The 12,042-nt window shown below is 35.6% G+C and overlaps 1 protein-coding gene across 2 annotated transcripts in view; it reads right to left on the bottom strand.

Moving 5' to 3' along the window:
- Positions 1-12,042, bottom strand: part of LOC148952249 (rhodopsin-like) — a 175,337-nt gene that overhangs the window by 147,369 nt on the left and 15,926 nt on the right. Inside the window, exon 1 of one of the 2 annotated variants that reach the window (XM_089088897.1) lies at positions 4,806-4,842. The exons of the other annotated variant lie outside the window; for it this stretch is intronic. The gene's annotated coding sequence lies outside the window, so the exon portion shown is untranslated. Of the gene's footprint in view, positions 1-4,805; positions 4,843-12,042 lie in introns of those variants that run through there. 2 annotated transcript variants of the gene reach the window in all.

Below are 12,042 nucleotides of genomic sequence, written 5' to 3'. Positions count from 1 at the left end.
GGATGGCCGGGCCAGGCCGGAAGACGTGGTAGTCACTGTGGACCGTAGGGTGGACCGGCACGATGATGGTAAATTCACAGTATAATATGAAGCACTTTAGAAACGATACCGCTTTGCGCAAAAAATAAATAAAAATCCCCTAGAAAATGAATAGAAAAAACATTACATATGAAAACACTAGATGTAGAAAAAACATGACTAGAAAACACACTGCTAAGCTGGAGACTGCCAGGGGTAGAGATTGATAGAAAAAATAACCCCCTCTCACCAACTATTGAGTTTTTTCCAAACCAAGACGCTGTCTGTAATCTAAACAAGTCTCGATCTGAAGTAAGCTAGTGAACGTGTGGTAGCACCCTCACACCATCCGCACGTGCATAGACTTTGTCCGATATGGCTGTCATGGTGTTTTTTTTACTCGAACTGTCTTGTTTTAAATTTTAAAGAGCAAATGGCCATGACCTTCACTGTTGGAAAAAATTGTTTTCTAGACACCCTACAAACACTCATACTGAAATTTTTCTTTAAATAGTATGAAGTATCTGCGTACCATTTCCCATATCATCCAACAGACTATCGGTTTAACTTCTAACACAAGTGAATCAGTGTCTCCACAATGCACTTAAACTAGCCCCTCCCCCGGCGACTGCTGCTTACACATATTTTAATAAAAGTCCAACATTAGTTGTTTTTTAATTTGTAATATGGCACTGGCAGCGGTAATATTGTTATTTAATTTTACTTTTCTTTTTTTCTATGTAATAGGACCATATTGGAGTCTATAATCCTGAACGATGTTAATTTTGGATCTGCAATGAGTCAGGCACATTTTTTGGGTAGGTCACAACGCAACAAAGACTTCTATTGCACACACACTCGCACGTTTTACCAAAGGGCAAATTGTAAATGAGTTTAAAGATTTATTTTTCGACATTTATTTTTGCCTCAGATTACTTACGGAAAAAGGTGTCAATAAACATCTTCATTTATGGCTTCTGGTCAAACTGGAGGGCTCTATGAATCTTTGTGACATTGAACCCGTTGTCCAGCGTCCACCGCAAAAGAACGTGATATACAACAACATTCTACTTCGGATGAAGGTCGACAATAAGCTTTCGTTTTGAAGGTGTCGAGTGCACATCCGTCACCCTTTACCAACTATCAATTATAGGGACTCAATGAATCCCTAGGCACCGGTTTATTTATGCACGGGAAAAGAAAGTTCTTAATCGAGTCTTAAATTTCCAAAGGTATTTCGCAATAAATTTTCAAAAACCATCCTTGCGGCCCATTCTCCTCAACATTGTAAATTCTAGAGAGAATTGAAGAAGAAGGATCTTTCAGCCACTTTTTAATTCCCACACGACAAAGAGAAATGAGATATTGCCGACGGATAAACGGCATTCATATTCAAAAAACCGCATTCGACTTTTCACTGGTCCTTTGTCCAGTCAGATCAGCTTCAAGGATACAATCCCCGTGAAAACATATCCCTCCCCACACGGATCCCTTTACAAATAAGTCCTGACACACTTCGGTAATCAGCCTTATTTCTGTATCACTGGTCATAAGAATTAAGTTCATCACTAGATAAGGAGTTGAAAAATAATAAGCAAAACCTGACCCAAATTCCTCGTAGATTTTATCCGGGGTTTTAAAGACAATATCCAACAACGTAAATACATCACTTGCCAGGTAACTCTTACAATAATTTTCCCCGTTCTTACACCCTCCCTTAGCTCAAGCTCTCTAAGCAAATTCATAGTCGGCAGTAATGCATTGACGATCACGAAGTGAATCAAAAAACGCTTTGACGAGCGGTAATTTCTTCTCACGTAGCCTCGAGATGGAGTTGTAGTACACATACGGGTATATTCCCTAACACGTTGAATAAGTCATATATTTCATCATCTGAAAAGTGCTTTTGAAGAGGAGGAAACTATTAAAATAGTCACTTTTCTGTACTTGAATGAGTTAACCAAGGGATTTGGGGAAGAAACAATAGGAACTTAAAAATATATATTATTCAAGTACATTTTATCGTTTCAACTCTAGACCATTTGAATTCTAAGCCTAGCCGCTTCTCAGATGATTCAGGTATGCTGTTATAAGAAAAAGATCCATCTATCCTTGCGCCATATACAATTTCTCCTTTCTGTAAACGTGTCAACGCTGGTAATATGAACTTCAAATCTTAGTTGGAAATGTGCATGTAAACTTGTAGAAAATATTGTTGCCTAACATTTACAATAAACGATTTGTGCGCTATCTCCAGAAAGTTACTCCCTCCAGATAGAATAGTTTTACTTAAATCACCATGATCACAGCCTTTCGAATCCCCACTACCCTTAACAATTTTTTTTTAATAAACCCAAAACTTATCTATTTTTAATGACCAACTCGTCTTCTGATGATAGAGTCATTGGCTAATTTGTATTGCGCTGGCGTGGAATTGATTTATTAGCAGTCTTAATAAGTGTAACCATAGCTGCGCGTGCACGATCTTCCCCACCCAATGTATCATACACCTCGACCAATATCATGGTATTACTCGAGACTTTTTGCCAGTGGGCAAAAGAGAAAGCAATGGCTTCATAGTCTTTAACCCGATTCAAATTTCATCGATGGTACGCATCCATGAGTGTGGCCTTGATGTCAAGCCCACCTTGTCACTCTGCAGGAGGGAATTTTGAAAATTCTTGAATCGCAAAATGGCATTATCGCCCAAAACTGTCTCCACAGATTGGCATCCATGATGCTTGCAGTGCCTCAAGGAATATTTTAATTTTAGTTCACTACGGAATATTGAAAGAAAAATTGGACAATAATAGCAGTTACCCCTCCCCTTTTGCCTCTCCTAGAACCCGAATAACATGTGGAATTGGAAAGAAATATTAAGGCTCACTGGCAGGCTCGTAGTGAAACCATACCCAGTGTTTCACTGATTTAATGGACGAACCCTTACTGAATATAAAACACCCTTTTTATCTTCAAGTTGCCTCTATTCAAATTCTGTGTCATGTTGTACAACTGAAAACCCAATATTTAAATGCTCGTTAGCCCTCTCAAAAATATCATCCCCTTAAGCGCTACTGGATAATGCCCCTTTAAGCAATTGAAATCTAACCCTTCCCCTCCTCCATTAACTGCCAGACCATCCAAATGTGTATTACTAACGCCTTGATTTTCTTCGGGTTTATTTCCAGTGACCAGGACTGAATACTTTAAGCAATCTAAGCCCGTGTCGAAAGAGAAGCATTGTACACTTTTACATTCCTTTAAATCTGCATTATATCTTGCACCCCTCCTGCCCCTTCCCACTGCTTATAACAAATTCTTTTCAAACTTTGTTACATATACCTCTAAACTATCTAAAACTTATCTATTTTTAATGACCAACTCGTCTTCTGATGATAGAGTCATTGGCTAATTTGTATTGCGCTGGCGTGGAATTGATTTATTGGCAGTCTTAATAAGTGTAACCATAGCTGGGCGTGCACGATCTTCCCCACCCAATGTCTCATAAACCTCGACCAATATCATGGTATTACTCGAGACTTTTTGCCAGTGGGCAAAAGAGAAAGCAATGGCTTCATAGTCTTTAACCCGATTCAAATTTCATCGATGGTACGCATCCATGAGTTTGGCCTTGATGTCAAGCACACCTTGTCACTCTGCAGGAAGGAATTTTGAAAATTCTTGAATCGCAAAATGGCATTATCGCCCAAAAACTCCAAAACTCCATTAACTGCCAGACCGTCCAAATGTGTATTACTAATGCCTCGATTTTCTTCGGGTTTATGTCCAGTGACCAGGACTGAATTCTTGAAGCAATCTAAGCCCGTGTGGAAAGAGAAGCATTGTGCAATGTAAACTTTTTTAAGTGCGATGGATTTTTTTTATGCTGCCTCACCCTCCAGCCTCCCGAATGTGTTTTCGAGAATTCCTCGAATCTTGCTGACTTATGAGTGCGCTATGTCTACTAGATCTGTATGGATACTAACACCTGTGAAGGATTTTAAGGCGTCTCCAAACTCAGCTCGAAAACCATAAATATCGCGCAAAGCACTATCTGCTAAATATAACTCGGGTAAAACAGGGGGTGAACCGGCACCACCTATTCCTACGCTCCCCATATCATTTTGCGGAGTGGGTACTTTATCGAACTCACTTACCAGTAACTGATCGACCCATTCATAGTCCTTATCAAGGCCGAAATCCCACACAAATCTATCCAAAGCAAATATAGGGGGCTACATTAACCGGGTTCACCCCCATACCATGATCCCCCTAATTTTCACTAATGTCTGGGGCCTGTTCCAAGTCCATTAACGACTCGATATCTTCATAGAGGTCATATGCCCCTTGAGATGTTGGTATGTGAACCTAGAAAATAATAGGAGCTTATTAGTCCATTTGAACCCTTCATCCTATGAAAAAATTTATATTAGGTTGAAAAGGGAAGAGAATAGTAAAAAATGAGCTTGAAGGACCTCACTAATCCGTAATGACCATAGATTGACAATGTCATCCTTCAGAAATATTAAGACATTACTACCGGTTAAGAATTTAATAATCATACATGGGCAATGTGACCCTTCGAAACGTATTAAGGCTTCGCTGCAAGTTAAGAATGCAATGATCAAACACTGGGTCTCCGAAAGGATCCTTTGTTTATATCGGGACCATACTACCATCTAAAGGTTAAATGAAAATACATGGATCCTTTAGACCAACACTACTTTCTATAAATTTAAAGAATAAAAATTATCATGAAAGTTTTAAATAGTCATAGAAAAACTTACTAAGGAGGTGTCGCTGCCCACTGCCGGGGTGCTGGTCACTTCTTTTTTCCCAAAAAATCGGTCAGTATATCTTTGGTCCAGTCGGGGAGTTCATTGTCAGCCTATCAAAAGAATACAAAGTTCTTATACTCTTGAAGTATTTATGATTTTTAGATTAGACTATTTATTATGATTGTGTTGTTATTATGATGTGAAAAAAGTTATATTATTTAGCGTTTAAATTTTGCTGAAATTTGATGAATGTTAGGGAGTGTTTTTGCAAATAAAGAAGTTATATTATTTAGCGTTCAAATTTAAGTGAAAGTTTTAGATTGTGATGCCGAATGAAAAAGTTGTATTATTTAGTTATCTCTCTTAAGAGGGGGTCTTCTCTCAAAACTGTTGAAAGACTGACAAAACTGTTAATCTGAGGAGCAATGGGGGACCTCAAATCCCCTCTACGGAACTAATGGGCCAGGACCCGTTATTATGTTGAAAAGGAATATCAAATTCTTCCCCGATCAATTTTCAACACAAGGTCTTAGTTATTTTCGGAAAGGACTGTACTATTTACCCTGTGTCCCCCTCATAGTGAGGGGAACCCTGATATTTCCCCTCCATTATTAGTCTCGGTATTAGGTCCATCAAATCTCCTTCTTAGAGGCAAGAGTAAAATTGCTACAAGAATGGATTAGTTTTAGCTATTTCTTTTGAGGTGCCCCAAACTAAGGGACTGTGTGTTTAATATTCTGTATCTTGGACCCTCAATATTCTAATAGCCAGAGAAGTGTAACTCGCATAAAAATTTGGTTTTTAGCGATAAACATTTCAAAGCCCCTTCATTAAGCTGAAAGAATTATTTTAAAACCGAAAAGAGCCTAGTTATTTTCCATGTATTAACCCCGAAAAGAATGGAGTAATTTCATTCTTATGAAAAAAAACCTTTAGGGGCAATGCACCCAAATCCCCCCTTTCAATAGTAAAACGCTACTAATAGCCAAAAGAAAAGCTTATTTCTCCCTCTTAGAAGGGGTATTCCCTCACAGTGAGGCCCCTCCAATAGTAAACTAAAAAGAATAAGCATTACTTTTTTAGCCCTCATAAATTACGTTTAAGAAAAAAAATCTATGATTTGCACTTACGCCTAATTATGCCTAATAGCTTGAGCCTAATTTCAACATGTCTCTTCTTAAATTTAACTCATTTCATGCTACCCCTTCTATATCAATGCTAGAAACCATAGTTATCCCGTCCTTTGCGATGATAAAACTTTTTCAAAGAAAGGTAAATAAAAATAGGTTTAAAAAATGCAATCATTTCGATGTCACAAAATTGTAGTGCACCAATCCACAGTTATGTGCTTAAAGGGTAATAATATAGGCTTGCCGGGAGTGTTTCAAAATACCTTCCCAGAAAACACCCTGCAGACCCCTCTCTAAAAGTCCCATTTTCCTAATCCCCTTTTTAAAGATAGCAATAGAATTTTGATAGCAACTAGAATTTTGTGAGAATACGCTACAGAATCAGTAATCTTCGGAGTTAATTAATCTTTTTAGTATAATGAATCAACTCCTTATTTTTAATGCCTAAATAAGTTACATTTTTACGGGCATTTCACACTAAAATTAAAGGGTTATGTTGCACCTTACAAAGCAGCTGTTGGAAAGCAACCCTTTAACTTAAACTCGGTCCCCGCTCTTCTTCTTCGAATAGATATCGACCACTTAAAAACTAATCGCATTTTCCATGTGAGAATATTAATCATAACAAGCAGCTACTCTCAAAAATCAAATAATTTATTATAGAAAAATAACTCTTCAATTGGAACAGAAAAACATCTTTATTTTTAAACAATATGCTCGGCTTAAGCGCTATTAGAGGATTTAATTTACCAGAGAAAGGGTCTACCCGTCTATGCAATTGACTAACAGCAGGCCAGTTTTCATTATGCACGATAATTAAAAGCTTAATCCCCAATAATTGATGGATAATATTTAACTTGGCTTAAACACATCTGTCAGCTTGGCAATAAAATACCTTTTTGGATAGAGGATAGAATTTTAATTCAGCTGTCGGAATATACTTCAATTATCAAGGGACTTTTGAAATAACAGTTAAATTTAGAGTATTGAATATTTTAACGTGATAAAATATGACTAATTTTATCAGTGATAGGGAAAGGAGATGGGATTTTACTTTCCATTTCCGTATAGAGAGTTATAGTAGCTCAAATTTGAGTATGATTATCTTTTGGTGGGGGTGGGGGTATAGAAACATAATCTTATGCATTTTTACTAGCTTGCTTGAAAGTACCTCGAAATAACAGACTAGAAAGTTCTAAATGTAATAATAACTTTTCTATGGGGGTTTATCCATTATAAAAAGAGGCTTACCTGTTAATATCTTTGAGACGTATCCATTATTTTAGAAGAGATGAGTCACGTTCAAAATCCAAAGCTAATCTGATAGAAAATACTTTCTAGCTAGCGTTATTATACTCCACTGCACGCATCGGAACAGTATGATTTCCAGTTAGAATGAAAAACAGATGTTTTTCCGAAAAATAACCGCGATTCATTGTCTAAAAAAAATCGATGCTCTCTGTCTAGAAAATGGCCTTAAATATGTTGGGTTAGAATGGCGGATAAGCATGAAAATATTGAAGGGATTTAACGACTATGCCCTTACTCGGTGGGGGAGGGGGGTAGGCTTTTAAAGGAAAATCCTACGGTAAAGAAGCCCTCGTAGGTTTTTAAATGGAAACTATTAGGTAAAGAAGCTCTCGTAGGTTTTAATGGGAAATTCCCGGGATAAAAGACCCTTTTATGGTTTTCTCCCTATCTTTAGGTTTTTAAAGAATAATTCTAGGAAAATATAGGTTTTTTAAATAACACTATTAGGTAATGTGGGTTTTAATGAGGAATCAAACGGTAAACAAGTCCTCATAGGTTTGAAAAGGGGAAATCCTAGACTAAATGAGCTCCTGAAGGTTTTCCGCTACACCCTTAGGTTTTTTAAGCATAGCAACTGAAAGTAAACATCCCCTATGATATAACAACCAAAAGTAAACATTCCCTGTGACGTAACACGTGCTGAACATTTAAAACTAGGGATCTCACAGGAATCCAGGGTATTGGTCTAACTGGGGTTATTATGGCGATACTACTTTTTTCTGGGTGATCGAAGTATTTTTGCACTAATATTGAACTTGAACCAGAAAAGCAATGATTAAAAAGGGGGGGGGGAGATCTCTCCTTACATTGAACAGAGCTCTGAACAAACAATTTTAACTGCTGTAACTTAGTAAAAACTATAGCTAAAGAGCAATCATTGTCGCAGAAACTCTGAAATTGAAGCAGAAACTCTAAGAATTGAGATCTGGTTAACGGTATATAAATCAACAGAATCTACTAATTATGATAATTCTAAATAAGTAAGATTAATTGATTTAAAATTTGATCATCAAAGGCTAATAGCCTATGAAAATCAGTGAAATTTCAGAGCTGAATTGTATGGCATTCATTTTGGTCAAAATTGGACAGAAAAGAGCCGAAAAAAAGATTGCAGAAATGTAACCGAGCTTACTGCCTTTGCCACTATTTTTCTTAAGGACTCAAAATAGAATTATTTCGAGCCGACGAGGACAACTTAAGAGGCAAGATTTTTACAAGCAACAGGTTACCAAGAAATACCGAATGTAGCCAAGGTCAAAGATTGAAGATCCGAAAAATGGACAAATTAGAGTCGATATTGCAAGAATTATCACGGTTTTTTTTTATCAAGGGAAAAAACTATACGTATAGTAAAAGAGTTCTAACGAAAATGCCAATTGCCGAAAATATCAATCGCCGAAAATGAAAATTGTCACTGTGTTTAGCCGGATATATCACCGAGAATGAGTAAAATGAAGCCAAGATTGCAAGAAATGTTCCGGGATTTCCAAGTAAAAAATTACATATATACAGGCAAGGTGGTGTTGATAACGGCAAAAATGAAGCCGAGAATTTTGGAATTGGAGACTAGTTTGCTCCTCTTGTCAAAAAGTTTAAGTTCGTTTTAAGTTTCGCTTGATTATTCATGCTAAATTCTAGTCATAGGCTATTTATTTTTATTTATTCGTTCATAGAAATTTCTTTTCGATTTGAGTTTAGCTTACTATATGAATTTTTTTATGTTCGTTCTAGTGTGAAAGCACTGTCTTGTTAATATTTTTCTTCTGAAACTATAAATTTTAATTAATTACACCAAACAGTAAAGGTAAACTTAAAATCAATACAAATTACAACAAAAAATTTGGGTTTATTGAATTCATGAAACAACCCTAAGGGCTAGGGTGTCATTTAAACTTAACTGAAAACTTTATCATACCATTGAAAATGGTAAAAAAAAATTATATATTTTAATTGGGCATGAGTATTTTCCCTATAGTTTCAGTTTTTTTGGTCCCCTAATCCCCCAAAAAAGAATTCTCAAATCCCCCTATATTATGGAAATCATGGAAATCAAACTTCCATAAAGAACCTGCTTTCAACACGAATATATTTAACACAATCAGTTCAGCCTTATTTTTTAAGATAAGTTCCATTACGATTTTCTGTCTTTTGAATCCTTTCCTTTTAAATTAGTAGACGACTGATTGGCTATAAATAGTAAATTAGACTTAGACAATTTGTTTAGCTTTCAAAAAGAAATGACAGGCTTTATGGTCCTTCTAGGATGGTGGCAGCACAATGCTTAAGATAATTTTAGTTCATTTCAATTGTTCATTTTCAGAGTCCATTTTTGTGTCCAGTTTTAGTTTAACTTAATATTTTGCGTCTCTTCCTCCAAGTAAAAATAGACTCGGGTCATAGCTAATTAATATCCTCTAGCAAATATCAATAGAATCTAACATAGTGCTTGTTATTCACCAAGCCTATCCAGAAGTCAGAATCTTCTTAAACTTAACTAAATCTCTTCGACAACAAGATTATTCAGGTTTAAAGGAAAAGGATAAACTTTGTTTGTACAGCCTTTAGTCATTCAAATTAGGACGAATTTTACAGGCAAACAAAGCATTTATCACAGAATATTACGCTAATTTAAAATTTAAATTGAAAAAAAAGTGTATCGATTTCTATGGCTTCCAACTAAAAGCCTATAGGCTATTGTTGACTGTTAGTTCGATTCTTTGCGGTAAACAAAGAAGAAGATCCTTCCAGCATATACATATAGAAACCCGTTCCGGTGTTTAGAACGGTAGCTAAAGAACGATCCTTATCAGTAGATGTTGAAACTAAAGCTGAAACTTCAACTACAGCATATACATAAAAAAATAGATCTCCCTGTCTTATAACCTAGTCTTTAATGGCTTTGAAACACTTCCCCATTATCTTGCCAGTGTCAACTAGGAAATCCATCCCCTATCCCCCTGAAATTTATATAAAAAAAAGTTCATTTCTCTCTATAGTCAGTAAATAGTTCTGAAATGAGCGTTGTCACCATCTTCGGTCAGTTCCCAAATAACTCAAACATTGGAACTATGTAAATGCTGTGGTCAATTAACTTAAGAGACAGAGTTCTTCGGAGGGAAGTAAAAAGCAAAGTTGAAATTTAAAACGTATATGAATTATTCCTTCACTGTCTATCTATAACTAGCACAAATAAACCAAATATTTATATTTCCCTATGTTTGTAGGATTATAGAAAATTAGCTCTACTGAAAACAGAAAATCCAAGTATTAAAAAAGAATATTGATTTAGGAGTCAAAAGTGAGTACGTAGCCCGACAACGGCGATCTAAGCTATAAAGATTTCCATAGTCTTACATCAACTGTGATGTCAGTAACTTTCAGTATACAATTAAAAATTTCTTAAAAACATAAGCATAAAAATACATTTTTTTTAATAACTGCAAATTAAGCGAAGAGCTTACAAAAATAATGTATTGATTTATCAGGTAAGATTTGGGTCCCACCAGCTATAATGCCAATATTCAGTAATATACAATTTTAAGTTGTAAGAAATACGCTTTAGTATTACTCGAAACGAAGATCAAATAAGTCATAATATGAATTCTGGAAATCCAGTAATTTCTCTTTATACAAAGGAGAATTTCAAGTTATTATACAAATTCTAAAGCTAGTCTATAGTCCTAATACTATCAAGATGGCTTCAGTTCGAACGTGCCTACAAACTAATCATGAAATGTCCTTTTTGGAACCAAGAAAAAAATAAGCAAAAATCCTAAAATGCTTCATTTTTATACTGTAAAAATACCCTTAATCGGTTTGCTTTTACTGTTCCAAAACTCCAATGCTATTTTGTGTTTTCAATAAAGCACTAGTTTTGTATAATCCTACAAACATATGAGAATATGATTATTTGGTTGATTTGTACTACATTTTTTGATATATTTTAGATGGACAAGGATTAACTATTGTTCATTTTAAGTTTCAACTTTGCTCTTTACTTCCCTCGAAAAATGTTTATTTTAAATTAATCTTTGTCCATTTTAATAACGTGGAAAAAGTGGAAAAAAGTATTTTTGTAGTTTAGTCAATGATAGGTTAACGTGGCTATTCACCCTTTTGCTTGCTTATCTGAAACTCACCCTCAGTACCTCGCTATTTATGCTAATGTTTTTTATTATTTTAAACAGCTTCTTATTCTAATTAAACGGCCCTTATGTTTTAGGAGTTGTTCTTAAAGAGTTAAGAATCAAACTTTAGCGTAAAGAGTGGGGTAATGATAAGGGGGCAGTCCCTTTCATATAGGGAATAAACAAATAACAAAAAAGGTAAATAACAAAGACAGGTTCTGCCAAGTTTAATCTTATCCCAAGGTTAAACCTTGGAGTGAGGTGTTGCCCACATTCAAAAATTAAGTACAACATGTGGTACATACCATGTATGGCGGAAATGTACCACGCATTATATTGTGGAGGGGGTAGGGTGAGTGTGTTTACGCGTAACTACGAGTTTGCCACGCATAGTGGAAGAAAATGGAGTCTTATAAGATGTTTTCAAAATTACATAAATGTTTCAGGCCTTGAATATAAAAAAAACAAAAAAACAAAAACAAAAAAAAAACAAAAAAGAAAAGAAGAAGAAAAGTCTATCATTTATGTAACCAGAAGCTAGAGGCTACATCAGCACAAGAGGCAAATAAACGTAGTTGAATATATATGCGAAGGTCAGCGAGAGGGAATTGTAAAGGAAAAGGGGTGACAAAACCAGGGTTGTTATAAGGCAGTACTGCTTAAGGGTAAATAAAAATC

The sequence above is a fragment of the Artemia sp. Qi Xiang Cuo genome, chromosome 5 (genome assembly GCF_049724085.1).
Source record: "Artemia sp. Qi Xiang Cuo chromosome 5, ASM4972408v1, whole genome shotgun sequence".
Taxonomy (NCBI): Eukaryota; Metazoa; Arthropoda; class Branchiopoda; order Anostraca; family Artemiidae; genus Artemia; species Artemia sp. Qi Xiang Cuo.
The sequence above is the reverse complement of the archived record's forward strand: the minus strand, read 5'-3'. Positions and strand labels throughout refer to the sequence as shown.